Raw genomic sequence first — 6,000 nt, 5'->3', positions numbered from 1 at the left:
TAAAGCATTTCAGAGGATGAATGAGATGATCAAAGCATGGAAAAATCCCCAAAGAGTGAGTCCTGGACCATTCACTGAAAAAGTCACTCCAGGTTACTTGGTTTGGAGAACAAAGAGAAGACAAGAAATGGTATTCACTTATAAAGTCCCTCAACCACCGACAGAAGAAAAGCTTGAAGAGATACCATCAGAGTTAGAGCTGGCAACAAAAGAATTTCAATTTGAAAAGATCAAGTTAAAGAAAGAGATTCAAGAACTTCAAGAAGAAAAAGCCCAGTGGAAAGGTAGAGCTGAAAAGTATGAAGTTAAAGTTCATAAGATTGCTAGAGAATGTGATGCAGCTACTGAAGATCTAGCAAGGTTACACCAGGAGCATAAGAGGCTATGTGTGAGAGAAAGGGCTAAAGGGATAACCATTGTCGAGCTGACTGAGGAAAACACAAGACTGAAGTAAGAGTATGCCGAATTGGAAGAAGAAAGTACTGAAGCACAGGCAGAAATTAACATGCTAAACAGTTATTTGAGCGGGCTAAGTCAAAGGTTGGATGAACAAGGAGACCACATTGCTGCATTGGTTAGAGAACATAGAGAATTATCATACCAAGTCTGGTGTGGTAAAAGAGAGAACCTAGGGAGGCAGAAATACATTGATCACTTAACAACCCAAATTCATAAAGGGGTGCGTAAGGCAAGAGAGATGGTGGAAGAGGCAGAGGCATTAAGACAAGTGGTGCCCCCAGTGGGAGAACATGGACAGCGTCTCTTGAACTTCATAGAAGAAGCCAAGGCCCAGTATGAACAGATCAAACAATTTTATGGCTATAATGCTAGGATGATAAACTCAATGTAGACCAAAGTTTTTTTTGGAATAAATGAAATTTTTTTAGTTGAATACCGTTTTGAGGCAACTGTTCTTTGCATACATGCATTTCTCATTCATTACATTCTCATTCATTACACTTACAAAATAACCATGTGATGATCATGCCAATTTACTGATTCTAAGATATGGTACTCAAGGTTCCAGGATAGCTCCGTCTAGCGAAAATCCTACCCATCGATTCAACACAAGATTCAGAGTAAGGCAAATGGAGCAGGAAAATTCCCAAAGATTTGAAAAGATAGAGAAAGCCCAGGAGAAGATTGAGGGTGAGCTAAGCAAGATTCTGGAGGCTCTTAATAACATGAACAAAGAAAAAGGAGTTGAAGGAAGTACAAGCCAGCAAATTCCCCCATTACAAGAAATAGCTGACCCCCTGTACCCTCCAAGTTTTGGCCCACCTCAAGCTCAGTCTGCTCAAGAGGTCCCACCACAACACTTCGCATATCCAACATATCCTGGAATGCCATCGACTTTCAACCCCGGGCAGTATAACAGCTATATAAATCCTGTCTTCACTGAAAAGGCAGTAGAACCAATTCCTGATCTAGATGATTTAAAAGAGAAGAAGAAGGAAAAGATAAGAGTAGAGGCTGAGGAAAGTTCCAAGATTAGCATGCTAGAGCAAAGGCTAAGGGCTGTAGAAGGATTTAGCTTCTATGGGTCAGTAGATGTCGCTGGGCTCTGCTTAGTTCCTGATGTGGTTATCCCCCATAAGTTCAAGGTACCAAAATTTGAAAAATATGATGGTACAAAGTGCCCCAAAACCCACATCACCATGTATTGCAGGAAGATGGCAGCTCATGCACAGGATAAGAAACTCTTGATGCATGTTTTCCAAGACAGTCTTACTGGCTCTGCGGCCAGATGGTATGTTCAGCTGGACAGGACTTGCATTCGCTCGTGGAGCGATATGGCACATGACTTTATCAGTCAATACCGACATATCATCAATTCGGCCTCAGATCGTTTGTCTTTGCAGAATCTGGAAAAAAAGACAAACGAATCTTTTAAAGAGTATGCCCAGAGGTGGAGAGATATTGCTTTTCAGGTACAGCCTCCTCTGATCGAGAAAGAAACTACAGTGCTATTTGTTAGCACTTTAAAACCTCCCTATTATGAAAAGATGATAGGGAATACAACAAAGAATTTTGCCGATATGGTAATTTCGGGAGAAATCATTGAGAGCGCCATCAAGAATGGCAAGCTAGAAGGGAATGAAGCATCTAGCAAAAGAATCCCGAAGAAAAAAGAAACTGAAGCTCAGGCTGTGAGCTTTGATAGACAGCAACTTAGGGGTTATTCACCCTACCCCCCACCAGAATATCTACCCTATCACCCCACTGTAAATAATACTTCTTTTCACCCATACCAACCACCATACCCCCAAACCTATCAAACCTCTCATAGACCCCAAAACACCATGTACAGTTCTAACATTCAACCTACCCCAAAACCACAAATTCGCCCAACTAACCCTGCTGGTGGCTCGCGGGAGCAACGAACCACTCGCGAAAGACCTATTTTTGACCCTATTCCCATGACCTATACGGAATTATACAAGGAGCTCTACAATAATCATTTGATTGCTCCAAGTAAATTGGAACCCCTCAAGCCACCTTACCCCAAGTGGTATGATCCCACTGCCCACTGTGACTACCATTATGGGATTGCTGGTCACTCCACCGAAAATTGCACTACTCTGAAATATAAAGTGTAACGGTTGATCAAGGATGGGATGATCTGCTTTGACACTGGAGGGATGACTGCACCAAATGTTAGTGGCAATCCTTTGCCAAATCATAATGTGAATGTTATAGGTGAAGAGCATGAGCGCCATGTGAAGAAAGAAGTGGTAGATATTAAGACACCTCTCGATCAATTGTTTGATATCTTACGAAAAGCAGACATGATACAACTGGTAAGTTCACACAGCTATCATGGAGCATATATAGCTGGTACTAGTTGTAAGTATCATAGTGGGGCAAGAGGCCACTCTATTGAGACCTGTAGACAGTTTCATCAAGAGGTGCAAAAACTCCTGAATTCACATCAGTTGAAGGTCTACGAAGAAAAAGAAGGCTTGAAGAATGCTGAGGTGTGCATGACTGATAGGCCTGAAAAGCTGTTTCCCAAACCAGTGACAATCCGGTGTGGAAACAAACCAAAATCAGTCATAGACAAGCTCCTCCCTAGTCCGGTAACTTTTAAAGTCCCGACTCCTTTTCCATACAAAAATGATAAAGTTGTGCCCTGGAGATATGGATGTGACACTGTAGTGCAGGGGCAAAAAGAAGAGGTCTCCAAAGCTGATGCTTCCAATATTACTGGTGTAGGAGGCATTACTCGAAGTGGGAGATGTTACACCCCAAAAATGCTAGAGAAGGCTAGAAGGGAGAAGGCTAAAGAAGGAGAAAGATGAAATAATCCAGAGATAGAGCCTGAAGAAGATCAGCCAAAGCCAGTATCAGAAAGGGAGGTTTGTGAATTCCTGAAGCTGGTAAAACATAGCGAATATTCAGTTGTGGAACAGTTGAATAAAATGCCAGCTCGAATCTCATTGTTATCACTGTTGCTGAACTCAGAGCCACATCAAAATGCCTTGCTGAAAGTGTTGAATCAGGCATACGTGGCACATAACGTGTCTGTCGAATATGTGAATCACTTGGCTGGAAACTTAGTCATGCCAAATCACATTTCATTCAGTGATGATGAGATTTCTTTGGAGGGAAAGAGAAATGCTAAGGCCTTGCATATCACAGTAAAGTGCCAGAGCCATATCATAGCTAAAGTCCTTATCGATAATGGTTCTGCCATCAATGTCATGCCTATGTCAACTTTGGCAAGGCTACCCATCGACTATTCTCATATGCGAGATAGTCAGATGATTGTGAGAGCCTTTGATGGGACCAGAAAAGAAGTCCTGGGAGATATTGAGATGCCTTTACAAATTGGGCCATGCACCTTCAATGTAAAATTTCAAGTGATGGACATCTCTCCGTCCTACAGCTGTTTATTAGGAAGACCATGGATTCATATGGCAGGAGCTGTGCCCTCTACTTTACATCAAAAGATCAAGTTCAATGTAGAAGATCAATTGGTAGTAGTAGTTAGGGAGGAAGACATGCTGGTGACTCAACCATTGAACACTCCATATGTAGAGGCTGCCGAAGAAGCATTGGAATGCTCCTATCGATCTTTTGAATTGGTCAATACTGTAGGTGAAGGATTTCAAAGTCAGCCTTTTTCAAAGATAGTGGTGAGCCAAGTCATCAATAAAGGCTGGTGTCCAGGACTAGGGCTAGGCAAAAATTTACAGGGAATTAAAGAACCTCTAACAATAGCAGACAATAGCGATAGGGCAGGCTTAGGCTATGAGATGGCAGAGTGGGAAGTCAAAAGGAGGCCATCAAGAAAGACACCAAGACTGATGTTCATCCCACACTTGTATGAAACCTTCAGACCTGGAGGATTCATGAACCCAGATGCTAGAAAAAGTGTGGAAGATGATTTTGCCCGGTTAGCCATTAATGCTGTTGAAGATAAGGTGAGGGAAATCAAGAAGAGTGGGTTCGTCTCTGTCCACCAGATTATGAGCTGAACAATTGGAGTGTTATCGAGATGCCTTCGACTTTTGATTTAGATGCAATGTAATTGTAGCATCCCAATAGCTATTGCCCAAGGCATTGGGGTGATCTTTTTGTTCGGGCCATTCATCATTTATTATTTTTAATAAAGTTAGGAAGTATGTATTTTCATTCATTTCTTCTTGTGTTTTCATTATTTCCATCTTCCCAAGCACATCTTGCCAACATATCCCATTTCATTCAATTGCAGGTCTTTAAATGAACATGAGGATAATCATGATAACAATCAAGAGGTTAGCTTTGAGAATTCAATTAACACTGATGAATTTGATAATGAAGAGAATTTTGAAGAATATGTTATGCCTCCGGACCTAATGAGGATGATTGAACAAGAAAATAAGTCGATTGAGCCCCATCAAGAGTTAGTAGACTTAGTGAATCTGATAGATGTAAAAAATAGGAAAGAGGTCAGAATGGGCACTTCACTTTCATCTGAAGATAGGCAACGACTGACAGACCTACTCCGAGAATTTGTAGATATATTCGCTTGGTCTTATCAAGATATGCCAGGGCTGAGCACAGAGATAGTGGAGCACAGATTGCCTCTAAAGCCAGAATGTAAGCCAGTTCAACAGAAACTGAGACGGATGAAGCCCGAAATGCTACTAAAGATTAAAGAGGAGGTGAAGAAACAATTCGATGCAAGTTTTCTACAAGTGGCTAAGTATCCAGAATGGGTAGCCAATATAGTCCCAGTTCCTAAGAAAGATGGAAAAGTACGAATGTGTGTGGACTATCGAGATTTGAATAAGGCTAGCCCAAAGGATAACTTTCCTTTGCCTCATATTGACACACTAGTAGATAACACGGCTAAGCATTCGATTTTCTCCTTTATGGATGGTTTCTCGGGGTATAATCAGATAAAGATGGCTGCAGACGATATGGAAAAGACTACTTTTGTGACCATGTGGGGAACTTTCTGCTATAAAGTCATGCCTTTTGGGTTAAAGAATGCTGGGGCAACATATCAAAGGGCCATGGTAACACTCTTCCATGACATGATGCACAAAGAGATCGAAGTGTATGTAGATGATATGATTGCAAAGTCTTGTGGGGATGAAGATCATGTCACCAGCCTCAGAAAGTTATTTGAGAGGTTGAGAAAATTTCAGCTAAAATTAAACCCAACCAAATGCACCTTTGGGGTAAAGTCAGGGAAATTGCTAGGCTTCGTAGTCAATGAAAGAGGAATTGAAGTCGATCCCGACAAGATACGAGCCATCCAGAATTTGTCACCTCTCAGCACACTAAAAGAAGTTCGAGGTTTTTTGGGTAGATTGAACTACATTTCTCGGTTCATCTCTCAGCTTACCTACAAATGTGATCCCATCTTTAAGCTTCTTCGTAAAGATAATCCTGGAAAATGGAATGAAGAATGTCAAAAGGCGTTCGATAAAATCAAGCAATATTTATCGAACCCTCCAGTATTGGTGCCACCTGTTTCAGGAAAACCTTTAATTTTGTACCTAACTG

This window comes from Durio zibethinus, chromosome 11, assembly GCF_047325235.1.
Source record: "Durio zibethinus cultivar Kanyao isolate XHJ-2024 chromosome 11, ASM4732523v1, whole genome shotgun sequence".
Lineage (NCBI taxonomy): Eukaryota > Viridiplantae > Streptophyta > Magnoliopsida > Malvales > Malvaceae > Durio > Durio zibethinus.
This window is presented reverse-complemented; position numbering follows the sequence as displayed.